The sequence below is a fragment of the Crinia signifera genome, chromosome 6 (genome assembly GCF_055691185.1).
Source record: "Crinia signifera chromosome 6, ASM5569118v1, whole genome shotgun sequence".
NCBI lineage: Eukaryota > Metazoa > Chordata > Amphibia > Anura > Myobatrachidae > Crinia > Crinia signifera.
The window spans coordinates 122780594-122800230 of record NC_139222.1 but is presented as its reverse complement, the minus strand read 5'-3'; the positions used below and the strand labels follow the sequence as shown (position 1 = coordinate 122800230).

Sequence of the window (19637 nt, the reverse complement as noted above, 5' to 3'; positions counted from 1 at the left end):
GGTCCCTAGAGCTGTTTTTTTTTCATTGGGTCAATGGGCAGTTGCCCAAGGGCCTCAGGATTTCAAAGGCCAAAACTCTCCCCACTCGCTGAACGGCTGCCGTTGCTGCCGATATCTCATTCATTGCTGCCAATAGCCCTTCCCACTTGAGAACCTCTACTGGAAGGGTCGGGTAGGGCTGAAACAGACAACTGCCCTGGCCCGCACCACAGCAACAGCATCCCGCCCAGGACAACACAGTTTAAGCCCATCAGCACTAATTAGAGCTGCAGCCTCCCTGAGAGCAGGAAATGCTCCAATCAGAATCACTGTCAGCAATCGGGGGGTAACTAGAGACTACTTGCCCTTGCTTCCCTTACATTAAAGTTATCACATTCCCGGAACAAGCTAAGAAGGAAGGAGCTGTATAGGGGGGCGAGAGAGCTGACACTGGGCTGGCGTGTACACACAGAGGTGCAGTAGAAGTATCCGCCAAGTTACAGCATTCCAAAACCTTAATGTCCTGCTGGTGCTAATGCACACATTGAAAAAAAAAAAAGTATTTCTATATTTTGACCCAATTAAAATACACACATGGCCAAAATGTTGATCTAAATAATATAAGTGTGTCTTCATTTGGCATGTCAGGATGCAGCACATTCTTGAAATTTTTACCAACTGCTTGTCAGAGAAACAGATCACCATGGGAATTGTAGGCTCACACGGATATCATTGGGATGATGAAAGACTACAAAATACACAATCTAGAGAGAATGCAGAGATTACCTCAGAACATCATCATCAACCATAACCTCGCCCACGATCGCATTGCTTACCCATTATTTCATGTAGGATACTTTTCATTAGTCTCTGCATAGCCTTTCTGTTCTTATATAGAAACAGACATCATGCACTAGCATTATTTGCAGAATATCTCCTGGTGGTCATAATCATGTGACTAATGAGGATATAAATGTAATCGTCCGCTGCATTCACAAAAACTTAATATTAGAATTTGAAAATCTTCAGAACCTAACATACATACTATAAGCATTCATGTTCTATTGATGGTTATTGAAATCTACCATTGAAATAGATCAGAATATGAATTTGCACTTTTCGTTAAATTCTAATTACTTTATGGTTGGAAGCATCAGCGATGTGCAGATACAGCAATGCGGCAGGAGGCGCCCTGATTTTTCCCCAATTAAGGAGTACTAGTCAACCGTGTTGCTCAAAATCGAGCAATAATAAAAATGGTTGTGTTAGATCACACAACCATTTTTATTATTGCTCGATTTTGAGCAACAATTTTACTGTATCCTGAAAGGACACTATATCCTGAAAGAATTACAAAGAGTTCTTTATATCAAAGGAGTTATCACAAAAAAGGTGAACTAAAAAAGAGCGCAAATAACCAGACATGCAGCTATCAGATCACAGTTAGTGTTTGTCAAACCACTAAAAGATCTAAAAGATAGATAAATGAAGATTTGGAGTTTAGTGACTGATTTAGCGCTAGCTGAAAGTGACAACATACATTAAATGGCACCTTTAGGTGAACAAATATAAAATATACATAACTGAAAAGTTGGAGATGCGACTTAACTTTTAAGTTATGTATATTTTACATTTGATCACCTAAAGGTGCCATTTAATGCATTTTTTCAGTTAATGCGTATTTTCACTTTCAGATAGAGCTAAATCAGTCACTAAACTCCAAATCTTCATTTATCAACTGAATTATTGCAGAAAAAAGTTGGCAAGGGCTTCACTGCAATTTCCAACCCAAGGGGAAAAAATCATGGGCAATTTCTCAACAACCTGATCACTGGAATTGACCAACCTGTTCAGACCCTGATTCCCAGTTAGCTCAGTGATGTAAGATAGAAACTACTCCTTCAAGCCAGTTGTTTAGAATTACTTCATGAACAACGGTATTTCCCATGTGTTAGAATTCCAATAAAACAGACCAGCATACTATGAGCTTATCTAAATGTTCAAAGCATTTTGGGCTTGCTTAAAAAACCATCCTGTCTGGACATAGCCTTAGTTTACCCAAACATTTTTTTTAATTCAACATGGCACACTTATAACTTGAGAAGTTACATTGCATTCCAAAATTCTATATATATATTTTTTTTATCAGCAACAGTTATTTAGGTTGTGCACACGTTCTGCAATGCTTTACAGTACAATCTAGGCTATGATCCCTATCACACACACACACACACACACACACACACACGAATTCACTTTAAAGTACCATACACACAGGGCGATTTCAGACCCTTTTCTAAGCAATCATGACTAGATCACTTAGAAATACACACTGATTGCTCCGTGTATATGGCCTGCAGCGATGGTGATGCTATCGCCCGCAGGAACAGCCAGTGCTTGTGTATTGTAGAAAATCGTTAATGCATGTATATTTTCTCTATTGTAAAAAGGTATCATACATTTACTCTGGACCATAAATGCATATTTTAATAAAGGAACTGATAGAGTATAGATATGATTCTCACCTTTTATATACATATAAGGTTTAAGTTTTATATATGTTATTCAGAACTATCACTGTCCCTTTAAGATGTATTTTCCTTAAAATGCTTCTAGCAGAACAGATTTTAATTTTAGCATAAGATGGAAAAGTTTGAGGTGATTTCAAGAGATGTTACCAAGGTCAGAAGATATTGCACCTGCGACATGAAGATAGCGTTTTGGAATGTTGTGAGAATCAGAAGGAGGAGGCAAGGTTACTGCTTGCTTATCGACATTGATACAATTATTTCTATTATAAAGAAACTTTTGTTTTGACATCTTATTAAAAAGTGTGAATTTATTGCTTTAGCTCAAAACTTCAAAAGAAATATTTTATGAGCAATGACGTGGATTGCATTCCACATTTTGGGTATAACTATGAGCATTGAGCACCCTAAGATTAAACTTCAGATCACCGTCTGACTAGCATACTCCATTGGTGTGTGTGTGTGTGTGTCATTTCAACTGATCTCCGGCCGTCACTTAGAAGATGAATCCTCTGGCTGACATCGAAGGTTGATAAGTATAACTGAACCCTATCAGAACATACTGTGATATTGTTACAATATTAAACTCCAAACCAATAACAGAGTAAAAATAACTGTATATGGAAGTGGTTCCCAAACTTTTTGGAATCATTGTGACCTAGAGTATCAGAATTATGTTCACAGCACCCCTAGGATAAAAGTTTCTCAGTGATCAAATCAGAAAACAAATATTTCAATAAGTAAATTGTGTTTATATCTCACCCTTAGGGTCAGGGTAATAGACAGAATTTACTTGTGTTTGTCTAAAATATGCCTATTACATTGTTCAGAAATAATTTTAATTAGTCATGGACCAACCAATCCAAGGCACCCCTGCAAGTCCCCCATGGCACCCAAGGGCGCAATGGCACACAATCTGCTTTTAAACGTAATCATTGCAATACTCGGGTATGAAAAGAGTATAGGGAAATTAATGTAAGGTTGGTATCAACTTCAACTTTATTGTTAGGTAACGGTTCACGGGCAGATCACAATCAGTATAAGAATACATACACAATAGGTGTATAAAGCCTATACCATTAAAAAGCATAGCATAATATAAAAGACTAAGCTGACCTCTTGCCACCCTCCTGCATAAAACCTGACCATCTCTCATCCTAACCTGTTTATGCTGACTGACCCCTTCTGTGTCACCCCTGTCTGTCTAACCCTCCCCTTTAGAATGTACGCTCTCACAAGCAGGGCCCTCTCTCCTCCTGTGCCTTTCTTAGTATATATACCACTGCCACACTGATGATTGCTTCAGTGTCCTGTCCCCTGATGCAACTATCCGTATTAACCATGTACTTGTCCTAAACTGTCTTGTGCTGTAATTCGTTATGTGTTTTTGCTCATAACTATGCTCTGTAAACCGCTGCGTAATATGTGTGCGCTATATAAGAAACTGTTAATAAATAAATAATAAATAATATTTACAGTCCTTCAAAACTAATTGACAGCACGAAAGAAAGAAAGAAAGAAAGAAAGAAAGAAAGAAAGAAAGAAAGAAAAAAAACTTCACTTGATTTTTGTAAATCATAAGAAAAAAACAGCAAGGGCCAGATTCGTCAAGCTCCAAAAAGTTAAACAATGGAGAGTGATAAACAACCAGCCAATCAGCTCATTGCTGCCATGTCACAGACTGGGTTTGATGACTGATAGGAAGCGGTTTTGCTAGCTGTTTAGCACTCTCTATTTTATAACTTTTGAAGCTTGATACATCTGGCCCCTAATGCTGTAAAGTCATGTATCTAAAAGGTTCATACATACAGCAAGATTTTGGCTATGTCCGATTTTGACTTTGCAATTTCCCTTGAACTCCCCGGTTTCCAGAAGCATACAATATTGACTAATATAGTCAATATACTTGAGATTTTGACTATGGACAATTTTGACTATACTAGAACACTAGACTCTATACAATATAAACAACATTGACTTGCCTGTACAGTCTATTTTTCTTATAATGCCGATCCCATGGGGAGGAGCATAGGCATCGCAGGATGCATAGACACTGCGATCTGGGCTTACTTTTCTTCCAATTTTGACTATACAGTCAAAATCGGAAGTTCAAATCACACCGTATGTGTATGCACCTTTAGAGACACTTACGAGTCTTTTAGACATGTTATTTATTTAACCTATTCAATAAAATAAACAGGTAATAAGTAGTATCTGTGTAAGAACAATAGCATCAGTCTACCAAACCTTTGGAAAAGGTTATTAATACAGTAATGCAATACAAGCAATGCAATACATGAAGCTAGCAATGTCATTTGTCAGACAAACAATGCATTTATCCACTAGCAATCCTTAAGCAAAGATAACCCTCAAAGGAAATTCAATGAAAATGAATGAGCAGTGATATATGCCAGTCTACCCTCAAGACATTGCAGTAACATGAGATGGACAATAGCATTTTAGAGGTTTCTAATATCTGCTCTCAATCTTAGACAGAGGTTATCATGTAATTCTAGGTAGAGTTTAAAATTAGCAGAATTATTTGCGGATTTATTTTTACGTTCTCACCGTCATGTAGCCAGATGACGGTGGATGAGAGAGCAAGAGGAGGCCGTGGGTATGGAAAGTATAGTAAGGTGGGCATTTCTGCTTTCAGCATGCACGCAGCCCCTCTGCCTGATATTGTAAGACATTGCAGGACATAAAGTGCGGCTACAGATGAGAAAGTGACCAGAAACAGAGTAAGTGATACCTGGTAACTGGACAGTGTGTATCTCAGATGCTGGTCCCCGTGTGCAGTCAGCGCTAGCAGAACTTGGATATATAGAGGATAACACGCGTTTCGCCTGGTAGGGATTGGTCATATCACAGCCGATAGACACGAGGGATCCAATGAGGGCATAGCAACCCTCTGTATCCAATGGGAGCTTAGTAAGCATAATTTTCCTCATAGCAAATTCTTAGCCCCTTGTGTTTAATGGTCATATGTGTCAAAATGATTACAATATCAATCACATAATTAGAAACAATGTGCCCCAGTAGGAACATTAGATAAATTTAGGCTTATTGCAGTCACACTATGACATATCAAGCTTAATTTTCTTGAAAGCATATTTTGAGTCCCTCATTGATCAGTCATTAGTGTCAATTATATTCTAATATAACTCACATGATTAGAAACAAAGTGTCCAATAAAAGCATTAGCAACATTTAGGCTTGTTCTGGTCATTTTGCAGTTTAGGATAGCAGCAAACGCAACACCGTGTCAACCTCACAGTTGTACTGTCAGTACAAAGTACAGATTAAATTAGTTATAGTTAAATCACATTTTTGCGATTTTAGCTAATCACAGCCCTATCATACTCATGTGGTCTTACACACTGTATGTTAAAACAATGTTAAAGTTTGTTGAACTGCTTGTAATGGCTCTATAAATGGCATATGTTTAAGTGCAGCATAAATCTTAAATTGGTTCTAATCATACTGTGTGACTGTTAATAATAATAATCCTATATACCATAAATCCAGAGGAGATCAAACTGGTTTAGGCTCACTGTATTTGTATCACACACTTACTGTGCTTCCGTCAGTCGTAACACAGATCCTGTCATGAAGCCTTAAGGCCCCCATACACTATGCGATTTTGGACCGATTCCACGCGATTTGAGCACTTGGGCAGATAAATCGCGTGAAATCGGCCCAAAATCGCAAGTGCTTGATCCGGTCTAGTGCGCATCCCATGTGTATAGACAATAAGCACATCATCGGCGGATAGAATAGTCAAAAGACAGTATGTTGGTTCTGTAATGGGTTCCCATAAAAATGATCACTTAAGCAGCCAAACCAATCCTGCAGTATGTGAGAAAGCATTTGCAGGTGCAAATTCAGTCACTGCATGGGACATAAATCCTATGTGCCACACTCCTGGTAAAGCACTTTAATTTGATTAATAATGGGATCCATTATAATTATAATATCCCAGACGGCACTGTAAACTCTGTTGTTAGAAGGTCCTGGTGTCAATAGCCACTGAAGTATAAAACAAACCAAATTGATGGACAATAACCTTTAGGACCAGCTTGTCCCAGCCACCTTCATGCTATGTGGGACTGATCCGCAGCTCCTGATTGAGTATGGGAGTAGTAGGCAATACTGGTAGAGATGTGTAAGGTACTCCAGAACTACATGCTGATACAATATACACTGGGCAGCAGCAGACTGGCTACTTAACACAGAATACAGCATACTTGTAATATATTTCATCAAGTGGATTAAAATTGGAGGGTGAACACTTCTCCATCGACTCACTATACAACATCTTGTTGCAAGGGCAAGATGAGTAAACAATTTATGTTTATGGCAGAACGCTTCTGGTAGGGACAGTGATAGGATAAAATATCTGGCAGTAAGAGGAATATGTACAGATATAGTATCCATTCTAGCAGCCGCCATCTTTGAAAACCCATGCAGTTCCTGTTCCCTGCCTGGGGTGTCGCTGTCTGCTGTGGAGTGGGAAGACATAAAATAGCCTTGGAACAGCAACAGTTAAAACAGAAAGGAAAACCATCTTGTAAAAGTGATTACCCACTCTAACAACAACAACAACAACAACAAAAAAACACTAGGCAACCATGCTGTGAGTATGTTGGAAGGGCTGCTAATACGTTTTTTAAATATTGATGGCCCATGGCTGTAATTACCTGAAACCACAATAATGTAATATAACTATAAGTTGATATGTATCTTGTCCCAATAGTACAAATATAAAGCTGAAAAGTCCTGTTTGCAACTATCCTAAACAGCAACCAAATGCCTACTTCTTTTAAATGCTCTTATTGGACACTTTGTAACCATGTGAGCCATACTACATTGTAATTGACACTAATGACTATAAACTATAAGGGGCTCAGAATATGCTTCTATGTTAGCTACTAACCCAAACCACAATAGTGTGACTAAAATGAGCCTAATTGTATCTAATTCTCTTACTGGACACATTGTTTCTAATTACAATACATGCTTGACATGGTGATCAAACTGACACTATAACCATTACTCACAAGGGGCTCAGTATATGCTACCATGAAAATTCTAGTTACTGGACACAGTTCATTGGATACCTCATCTGTCAATCTTCTGAAGGATATCCTCATTGGCTAGACCACAATAAGTTGGGATAGGCTGTATCTTGCAACAATCATCGGTTCTATCTGATAACTGGAGAAACATCTGTATATGAGAGCAGCCAAGGGGAAGCCACATAACAGGCTTTGCTATGACCAAGTACCACTGGGGAAATGTGTGTCATCCCCCACAAATATGAGTGCCTCTATCGCTGACGACAACCTGAGTTCCAATAGATGCTTTTCAGTCATCAGGTATTCCATTTCTGGACACTGTCTCATTAATATCTGCACTTTATGCAATGTCTTTGAGATATCAGGCAGAGTATCTGAATACATACATACCTGCTCGCTCATCCACCATCCTCTGGCTACATGATGGTGAGACTGTAGAAGCATTAGGGATTTGTCACACTGGACAATTTCCTATAGCAATCTCCTACGTGGTACTAGGATTTTACTCTTAGTTATGGAGTTTGGGAATAATATGGGTACTTGTGAGTTATCCGGGCGCCCGATTTTTGGTCGTATACGCATCGCGTCGCATCGCATGGCATCGTATGTTAACCAAATGGCATGCGATGCGACGCGACGAGATCACCACCCGAACCCGATTTCGCATCGCGTCGCATCGTATGTTAACCAAATGGCATGCGATGCGACGCGACGAGATCACCACCCAAACCCGATTTTACATCGGGTACCATGTAAAGTGATCACGTCGCATCGCATGTTAACCACATGGCATGCGATGCGATGCGATGCGACAGCACCCGATTTTAGCAGGGCAAAACCCCCAGAAAGTGTCACAAAAAGTGACACAATGTCAGTCCCATCCCCATTGTCAACGCCACTCCACTATCAACGTGAACCCGAAGCCTGGCGAGCGCAGCGAGCCCGCGAGGGGCAACGGTACGCGTCCTCCGACCTTTTCATGCCCTACTATCCACTAGGGCGTGGAGTGAGAATAGAATAGTGTGGCGAGCGCAGCGAGCCACCGAGCCCGAAGCGTGGCGAGCGCAGCGAGCCCCGCGAGGGGACACGGATACCTTCACAGGTAAGCGCGTCCCTTCGTGGGCTTCCCAGGTGTCCGCGTCGCCATGGACACCTGGGAAGCCCGCGAAGGGACGCGCTTACCTGTGAAGTTATCCGTGTCCGCTCGCCACGCTTCGGGCTCGGTGGCTCGCTGCGCTCGCCACACTATTCTATTCTCACTCCACGCCCTAGTGGATAGTAGGGCATGAAAAGGTCGGAGGACGCGTACTGCCGCCCCTCGCGGGCTCGCTGCGCTCGCCACGCTTCGGGTTCACGTTGATAGTGGAGTGGCTGTGAGCATCCAATATCATTCATCAATATCATTCATATCTGACACATTAAGGACAACTGAATTTAAGGGAATAACTGTGTAATTAACATATTACAGAAATAAATTATAATAACAATCAATCACAAAGCACACAATAATCAATCACCATCATTATTTATTGAGCAAAGTGAGCGCATGTAGAATGCGGGCAAATGCGCTGTCTCCTGCCAGGCACTTTCGCCACACAAACTCCTGCATGTAGGAATCAAGGTGATGGCGGGCTGTGCCCCGCTGGCGTTTGTTGCGCCATTTTGCACAACCCCACAGTCTCTCAATGTTCTGGGTGTGTGCACCAGTCTCTGGGTCTACAAAATTGTACCGATGGTTGACCCTCAAGTGGCTGTAACCAGCCCGCTCTAGTTCAGGAGTTTTGTAGGCGCGCCAGCAATCGCTGACAATCGTGCTGCCAGGCGCCACGTGCTCCACAATTGCACTGAGGAGAGTTGGTGCATCTCGCTTGGCAACTGCTACCATGAAACAGTCCCCTGTCTCCCGGCACACTCCTCCGAACACCCACTGCTGTGGGAGAACTCTGCCAACATTGGCTTGGCGTTTCACAAAGAGTGTCTCGTCCACCTCCACTATTCACCCTGGTCCTCCAATCTGGCGTTGAGGCTGTGACATCAAGTCGCATTGGCATGCCTCCCGCATCAATGCGTTATAAAATATGGTGCTTTTGTTACATATTTTCAAGTTCTTAGTACAGAACTCTATTGAAGTGAGTTCATCACACCAGCAGTAGATGAAGCGCAGGATTGTCATGAACGGCAGCCTGCACCCAGGGTAGAATAGCGAGGCCCGCAGACTCTGCTTTTTCCCGCAACTTTTAATGTAGCAGCGCCATTTGCGCTCCTTTATAGACAGGCGCATAGGGTGGCCATTTGGACAAGTGGCTGTAGATGGAAGCAGCCCTTTGTCCTGCAGGAATACTACTGTCTCTTCTTCAGTTTTAGGGAGGCTGAAGATACCATCCACCAAAGCCATTTTGGGAAATACGGTGTAAGGGCCAAAATGGGGCAGGTGTAAGGGGCCAAATGGGGCAATATTGGGGCAAATGTCCAAAAATTCACCTCACAAATACACCAACACTGTAAATCACTTGCTCTCTCTGTAAATCACTTGCTCTCTCCTCTGGAAACTACCTCACACTGATTTTTTTCCAGATGTGGCAGAGGGCGGGTTTAAAAATGGGCGGGAAGTGTTAACATCGCGTCGCGTCGCATCGCATCCCATTGTATACCATACAATAAGCATACGATGCGACGAGATACGACGCGATGGCAAATCGCGTCGCATCGCGTCGCATCGTATGCTTATTATAATGGCATGCGATGACCACATCGGGCGCCCGGATAACTCACAAGTACCATAATATGTTATTACAACTGCCTATTTCCCTGCTTAGCTTATTGCATTACATTATATATGACGATAAATCAGCAAATCATGCTGCTTATTTTACTACATAGATCCAGATCCTAACCTGTACCTAATGGCCCCCATACATCAACAATCACAATTACAGTTGCTTCTCAGATCCAGTGATATTTTCCCCCAGATAAATGGTTTCTTCATTCTATTTGACTTGCCCCCACACATTACAGATTTGTTTCAGTGATCGGCAGATTTTTCCTGTTAGAATGCCCACACATACAAAAATGAAACTCCAATAAAACCAGATTTTTAAACATGTTTAAAAATCTGATTCAGCAATTGATTGTCGATCCCTATTCATTTTTGATTGGGATTACCAAAAGGGGGAGCCCACACATTAAAGATTAATTGTGACAATCATCTCCAGAACGGAGTATTGTCACAATTAATTGCTGATGTATGGGGCCCATTAGATTGTTAGCAGATATTAGAATCCTCTAAATGTAATCGCCCATCTCATTGTACTGCATTGCTTTAAGAATAGACAGGCATATATCACTGATTATTTAATATTCACTGCATTGCCTGGGAGTGTTAGCGGGCACTGGAATATTATTAAAAGCATATATCATTAGGATTGTAAATGAATGCATTGTGTGTCATATCTAACAAGTGACATTGCTTGCCTAATGTATTGCATGGTTTTAAAAACTGGTACATACTATTTCTTACTTTATTATACTGCTCTGTATTAAGATATAATTTTCCAAAAGATTAGACTTGTTTGATTGCATGGGCTGTATAAATAACTACAGATTGTAAGCTTGCGAGCAGGGCCCTCCTACCTTTTGACTGTTTGTAAATACCCTGTTTGTTGTATCACTGTCTCCTTTTGTAAAGCGCAACGGAATATGCTGCGCTATATAAGAAATTTAATAAATAAATAAATACAGTGGAGTAAGACCCAGTAGACCATAGACCGTAAGCAAGATAAATATTGGTGCGGAACGTGCAAAATATCTGATAAAAATGGCAGGGTCGCTCACATTTGTTATATAAATTCAAATTAAAAATGTGTTAAAAAAGGTAAACATTACAGGTCATTATGGTGAATAAAAAAGGTTTGCTTGACAATTTACACACTTATTTTGACAAATTGACTTGGCACTCAAAGGGTTAAGCAGATGGCATTATAAGATTACAGATTGCTTTAAATAAAAAATCAATAAATAAATAATTAAATAATAAACAATTAAAGAAAAGACAGAAAACGGTTGTGAAAAAAAACCCCAGACAATTCATACAAATTTTAAATAGGATAATAAAGTAGTAGAAAGGTATATTTGGAATAGAACAGACTGGTCCGACAGCCGTGACCCTATCCTGTGCTCGGCTATCTCGACAGGGATTTTGCAGGTGGGATTCAATGTCCCGCCTGCCGAGCGCCGAGAAGAGGGCGTGGCCGCGAGAAATGACCGGAAATAGGCGATCTGCGGCCGGGAGCTCGTCGATTCCCGGCAGAACATGCCCGATTGCTTGTGAAGTCGGGCACGTTCTGCCAAGATCCCTGTTCAATGCTGTCGAGGAAGACAGCTTTGAATAGGGCCCAGCCACCATTTCCCCCATCGGGAATGGCGGTGGAAGATTGAATATCCCTCAATGGGTAACTAAAAAATGCTACCTCACACGGTCACATGGCCAATAAAGCACCACATTACAGAAATATTTGTATACACACACCACATATAATAATTTACAGTTCACCCCTGTGCCTAATTTACTTGGACTGTTCCAAAATGTGTTTTCCGAAAACGTCCCTGTTCTTCAGTGTTGGCCAGCTGCACTGTAATATACTGCACATAAAACATAATTCTTATAATGTATTCTCATTCGGTAAGCTTTACTATTGTTACTATTATTATACTTTATATATCACAACGGTTTGGCAGCACCGTACATACAGCAAACATTAGGACATTACATGGTAAACAGAATTTTACTGTAACTAAAAACATAAAACAGAGCATACGTAACAAATTAGCACCACAATTCTCAGTACACTATACAGCTGGGATGTACAGTGAGTTTGAGTGATCGGCATAAGGTGGAACCTGTTTCCTCTTGAGGAACTACTAGAGGACACTACTAGAGGACTGCAGCTGTTGGAAGAGATAAACAACTAAAAGCAATAGGAGATCCATGGTAAATGACCGCTGAGTAGGTGGAATGCTGTTAACGAAGTACAAGAGAAGAGGTCTATGAGAACAGAAATGGGAGACTCTAAATCCAAGGATTTTACAATCTAAGGGGAGGGGAAACATATGAAATGAGGTGTGTTTTTTTGGTCTTCAGGACCTAACTCATACATTACCTATATGATACATACTAGATCATTCAGATTGAGTTTGAACATCATACTTGCCCATCCTAGAAGCTGACTATTTTTGGGTTAGTCTCACAAAGGCCGAAATTTACATTGCTATGGGCAACCAATCAGATACTATTATCTTCTTGATTCTAGAAGGTGGTAAATAAATAAGAAGTAGATTCTGATAGGTTGCACATAGCAACATTCCATGGAAAATAGAATCTTAAGGTGCCCATACACGTCCCGATGCGGGCGGTGCGATCTGTGCTTTGAGGTGCGCGCTCCCATGACATCTCATCGCACAGTACAAAAAGTATGTGCTGCACATACTTTTTGTACTTGGTTTTCATCGCATTGCATGCACAACTCATGGAATGCGATGCGTGCTATTTAAGCCTAGAACACATGCCCGCATCAGGACATGTATGGGCACATTTAGCCAATTTTGGCCAAAAAAAGTAGGCGGCTCTCGCACATCCTGCCCGCTTCATCTGCATTAGTGGGAGCAGCATAAAGGGGTGGGGATAAATGATTGGATAATTTCATTTAGCTATCCCTTAAGCTAATAGTGCCATGAGAAACCTTATTCGAAATGCTTGTAGCCATAGGGATCATTGTGCAAGTAATGCAGGGAAATGGCTCTGGTGACCCCATTTGAATGTATACATCTCAAATTCCTTTTTCTTCCAAAATTTTAAAATTTGCATTATATGGGTTAGGTGAAATCAGGGAGATTGCTAGACCCTCCAGGGAGTCAGGGAGATTGCTACTATTTCAAGGAATCTCCTGCACAATGTAAAACCTTTCAATTAATGTTGAAGATATTATTTGTGAAAACAGCATCATCATTCTAGAAAAATAACATACTTGCCAACATTGTTAGGTCCCGTGTCGGGACCAAAAGGGGGAGTGGTTTGCGGTAAAAGAGGCATGGCTCCAATGTCTTGCAATTGTGAAGCCAAGTGACATTTTCATGAGCATGGCCAGCACAGTGTAAGCGGATGGCCATGCTCCCTCTCTCTGCTAGGCAGAGCAGCATGTGGCAGTGGGGTTGCCCAACTCCCCCCCTTCCCCTCCCCCTTAAGGACAGTTGGGAGGTATGGAAAAAGGTTCCTTTACCAAAAAAAACCCCTCAAGCCTAGGACAGCTATATATATAAAGCTGCAAACCCAATTCCTTCCTAGGAGATTGTATGCAGCCCTGCAGAGTACATTCTCTAATTGAAAAATGTTAACAGTGATCCTTTTGTTTAATGGCAGAAGGATTATTACCTCAATCCAGAACACTCCAGTTTTTACTCAGTTTTTGAAGATTTAGAAGTCTTATTTGGTCTTTTATAGAAAAGGTTTCTCATGGTGTCGACACCCTGGTGTTTGCTCTTGAAAGGAATACATTTCCTGGGATTAAATATGACATTCGTTGAGAAGTCATGTCTGATGGCATAAGGTACACAAACACACAGCAGATCACACTTCATAAAAATGTTGAATCACAAGCTTGACTCGAGATTGCTTACATCAAATTTGATTAGAAGTGGCTTAGAGTTTACATTACTGCTTAGTCATGTAGCATCCTTGCATGTTAACAAAATGTGAGTGAAAATCTATTTTAATTTATTTTATATTGTCAGCAGAGCTAGATTAGGGGGGCACATGCCTCAGGCCTCTAAAACGTTCCCTAGATAACAAGTTACGGATGTATCCCACATCAACAGCTGCAGAGAGGAGCAGCCAAAGGTACATACATCAGGATGCTATCAGTAGTTCAACAGTCAATAAACAGATCAGCCACTATTGGTCGGCAAAAAGATGTCACATGAAAAAGGTAGACCTTGTCAAAAGGTCGACACAAGCCTTATGTAGACGTGGAAAAGGTTGACATGTTTTTCCAAAAAATATTTTAAAGGCGGTTTTTCATACCTTTCTATCCAAGTGGGTATAGAGTGAGATTATAGTGTGCCAAGGGTAGCGAGGCACCATGCCCGAAGCATGGTGAGCGAAGCAAGCCATGCGAGGGGACCCGGGTACACGTGTCCATGTTAACATAGAACCCCCCAAAAATGGCCATGTCAAACAATTGCGAGTGTCGACCTTTTGACAAGGTCTACCTTTTTCATGTGTCGACCTTTAGACCATCGACCTATGAACCATATAACATACATCACTGCCCCATTGTTAATATAGGCAGTTGTAGAGAGTGGAGTGACTGCTGGTAAATCCATCTCCAATTTTTTTGCGATCATAAGTCTATTATTTAATTTGACACACCTGCATTGCGCCCAATTTCTCTTTTCTTTTATTTATGCTGGTAAATCCAGCCTGCCCCGCCGATGCAGGGAGGAGCAGCCACTGGAGAAATGAAGAGATAGCAGGACCTCTGCTGCCCCCTAGTGTGTATCGATTAGATATGCATATCAATAGTTCTGATATATTGGAAATACGTTATAAGGCAGGGGTAGGCAAGTAATTTTTAATGGAGTCTGGATATTTCAAATTATTTTGATCGAGGTCCACAAAATGAAATACCTGTAATATAATTGATAAGTTTTTATTTTGGTGTCGAAACTTGTACTTCATTCCTAAAACGCAAGTGGTTTCAGCACCAAAATAATCTAGACCAGGGGTGGCCGGACTTTTGTCTCCCCGTGCAAAATATTCTCTTCTCAGTGCAATACGCCAATTACGCAGTCCACATTATGCCCCACAATATGGAGTCAAAATTCACAGTATGCCAAAGGGTATGATTCAAAATTCACATTATGCACCACAATATGAGTCAAACTTCAGGGACAGTGAGAGGGACAGCAGGGAAATAGGGACAGGGAGAGTGACAGCACTACATGACAGCAAATAAAAAATATTATAATTATATAAACTCCATCATAGGCAGCAACTGGGAGGAATTTACAATTGTGAAGAGACCCGCTTCCCCCTCCCATCCCAAAACAACATATAAAAAATATTATATCATATGCAGTACTTTTAATATGCTGTTATATGGTGGGAGGAGGTCTTTTTACATGTTTAAGTTCATCCCAGTTGCCTTGGATGGAGATTTGTGCCCCCCTTAAAAAAGTTATATATATAAAAATGCTCAGGCATTTAAAGGAGCGTCTGTGACATCAGTGATAATCATAGATTAGTGGAAGCATTAGACCTACTCACATCTGCACAGATGGCAAAAATGGTTTGATAGTTCGGGATTTGCGAGTGGATCACAGTTAGCGATCATTTCGTAATTCTCTCGCAATTTTGCAAGAGGCGTTGTTGTTTTTCTCGTTGTCTGGGCAGCAACTTTTTCCTCGCCGTCCACTGTGATTTCCCACATTAGCGGTCAAGTCTAATTCAGCGCCAAAATACAGTTAGAACTATGCCCATATGTTTCACTGAATTATAGTAGAAATGTGTAAGCAATCTCAAACTGTAGAATTCAGGGCAAGTAAAACACACACACACACAAAAGAAAAAAAGCAGATGAAGAAGAAGTGCTGAGGAAGGATTACAAGCCTTATATACTTTGCAGGACATGCATGGCTCATCTGCTTTGTTCAAATCAGATCCACTTTCAAGTGACTTGCAGTCTGTTTGCTGTAGGCTGTCTCTATTCATTGTACCGAGCAGCTGTTGGCACAGCTGACTGCTCCAGACCCACTTTCAGCACGAAAGAAATCAATGCAGCAGAATGAGCGCTGTGATGCTGGTGGAGAACATACACACACAATAAAACCTTTAACATAATTACATTTTTACACTTCCCTTTTCAATATTGTAAGAACTGCACTCTGACTACCAACACTCATTACCTCCCTCACCCTGGCGTCATAAGTCTGGCCTTTAATAGTTCAGTCTGCCAACAGGAGGTAAAGTGTGATGGGTGTATGCCGCTGTTTGGCTCAGTGGCAGCTTCAACAGTGGCAAATAGAATAATATTTAGATTTTTATATTGCTAATGGTAACAGAAGTGTTCTCGCCTTGGTTTAAAGAAATTCTTAACACACTCGAATATTACAAATATTATATTTTCCATTCTCTAAAGAAAAAAAAGAAAGAAAACACTATGAAATGTGAAAGTGAGCAGTAAAATATGAGTAATTAAATACTAATGTTATATTGTACAACGAAGTCCATAGACACCTTTTTGGCAAACGATGAAGTACATCAAGCTGGCAAACATTTCACACAGTGCCAAATTTAACAGCAACTCAAATGTCAAGTTGGAGAAGATGAATTAAGTTGGCCCCCAGATCTATTGGGGCAATGTCCTGATACCCTGAGAGCCGGAATCGGAAATATTATAGGTGTTTAAAAACATGATTTTGCCAAATGTTATTGGTTGAAATTGGCAAATCAGTGAGGTTTAAAAATTTGTTTTTAACATGCTTCATTTCAATGTGTGACTAATGTATTCCCATCACAGGCAAACAGATATGCTCCCCATTCATAGAAAGTGCTAGTACTCCTAAGACAGGAACAGAACGGTGTTTTATACATATATATGTGTAAATGCACTTGTGACAGGCTAACACATGGTGACACATGAAGATTCACACTTAAAGCTACAGTAACAGAAACAAGCATGATTAAAACATACCCAGGAATCACCAGTCCAGGTGTCACTAGCTCAATCTGCATACTGTCCAACATAACCCATTCCACTAGGAACAGGGGCAGATTTACTAAGCTTGGAGAAGAGATAAACTGGAGATAAAGCAGAGAAAAGGTAAAAGGAGATAAAGCACCAGCCAATCAACGCCCATCTGTCTTTTTCAAACACAGCTGATTGGCTGGTGCTTCATCTCCTTTTACCTTTTCTCCGCTTTATCTCTTCTCCAAGCTTAATAAATCTGCCCCAAAATACTCTATTCCTGGATTTCCTTGGCAGCCACATTGGTGCCTGTATCTTGACAGACAGATGTGTGCCACTTTATGCAAATGCTGCAACAAAGCCTTTCTCTTGTGTAAAGCAGTGCTGCTGAAAGTGTAATAACTGAGACGACCATCTTCAGTGTTCGCATATGTTGAAATATCGCTAAAGAAACACCATCAAAATTTGCCTTAGTCCTGTGACAGTTACAGATTATCTGTTTTAGGACCAGATGTATTAAGCTTCAAAAAGTGATAAACTTCCAGCCAATCAGCTCTTACCTCTCATTTTTCAAACCCAGCCTATAACATGGCAGTTGGGAGATGATTGGATGGCTGTTTATCACGCTCAATTTTATTACTTTTTGAAGCTTGATACATTTGGTTACTATGGTTACCAACTACGGTAGATCAGTTCTGCATATCCACACACAACCACTATCAGCGTGCCGCTGATAGTGGTTGTGTGTGGATATGCAGAACTGATCTACCATAGTTGGTAACCATAGTAACCAAATATATCAAGCTTCAAAAAGTTTCTTTTTGTTTCGTTTTGTAACTCTTTTATATGGATATGACCAATATAATATACTGTACTTTTGAGGAATATTATTCTGAGTAGCATGACATACTGATATTCACACAAATGTGCCATCCGCAACACCCTCATTAAACTCCCACAAAAAAAAAAAAACATCTCTGTGCATCCTCTAATACTGCTTTCACATTGCAGAAATGGGTAATGACACGGTATTCTTAAATGGGACTTTAAAACGGGTCTAAGCCTTGAGGCCTTTCACATTGCAGGTGAAAACCGTTTTAAAAATCATTTAATACCATTCAAACATTCAACCCGTTTAACCCCCAAGGGACACGTTTCAAGCCATTGAAATAGGGCTGTTCAAACTGCCAAAAAAACGGCTTTAAAACGTGTAGGACTCTGCTTTTTAACCGTGTTGAAATACCGGTTAACTTTAACCGGTAAATCAACTCTGGCACTTTCACAGTGCAGCCTTAAACGTTTTAAAATGGAAAAAAAACGGCAATATACCATTTTAAAAGTGCGATGTGAAAGGGTTATTAGCCACCCAATACATTTTCTAAAAGAAAACTTTTAGAGACTGTGCATCTGTGTATGCAGCCTGAATGAATGTATGTATGCATCTGTGTATGCAGTCTGAATGAATGTATGTATGTATGCATCTGTGTATGCAGCCTGAATGTATGTATGCTGCAACTCAGGCACAGATGAAAAAATATTGCCCATTTGTGTGAATATCAGTATGTCATGCTACTCAGAATAATATTCCTCAAAAATACAGTATATTATATTGGTGATATCCATATAAAAGAATTACAAAACAAAACAAAACAAAACAAAAAGACAATAGAGAAATCAATGCATCAATAATAGTACATAAATGTACAGTAGCAAGTACTCCTAATGCCCTTGCTGAGTCTGCATAGGGGATGTAATGTTTTCTTTTCTAGCATGCAAAGAGAGCTCTACATGCAAATACATTTCTCGTGGCATACAGCCTATTTACATAGCTCGGTCACGGAATCAGGCATTCTATGCTGATCTAGTCTTATAAAGCATGCATCCTATAATTAGAATATTCCTAATAAGGCAAGACCCAGAACACCACAAAGCATATTAACCAGACTGTAACCTCATTTTCACACAGACCCAGGTCCGAACCTTTCACATTAAAACAGGGGTTATTAGGTTTGGGGCTTTCATAGGCACCCAACCCGGGTTGACCAGGGAGCTACATGTATTGATACAAACTGTAGCACAGTGTCTTGTGCACTATGTATATTATGTTATGCTGTGTACAGCATATACAGATGGGGCCATTCCCTCCCTTGCCACCAGTGCGCCAGATTCTCTGGCGGAGGCTGGGCCGGTGGACGTGGACACACGAGCGCCTCACACGCTCACGCGTCATAGACAAGAATGGGGTGTGCGAGCATCTGACGCGCGTGCCCCATTCGTTGGCGTGGGATGGGAGCCGCTCAGATGACAGCGGCACC

The 19637-nt window shown here is 40.7% G+C and overlaps 1 protein-coding gene across 3 annotated transcripts in view; it reads right to left on the bottom strand.

The window, feature by feature from the left end:
- Nucleotides 1-19637, bottom strand: part of PKIG (cAMP-dependent protein kinase inhibitor gamma) — a 64489-nt gene that overhangs the window by 9217 nt on the left and 35635 nt on the right. The window contains exon 1 of one of the 3 annotated variants that reach the window (XM_083147019.1): nucleotides 655-752. The exons of the other annotated variants lie outside the window; for them this stretch is intronic. The gene's annotated coding sequence lies outside the window, so the exon portion shown is untranslated. Of the gene's footprint in view, nucleotides 1-654; nucleotides 753-19637 lie in introns of those variants that run through there. 3 annotated transcript variants of the gene reach the window in all.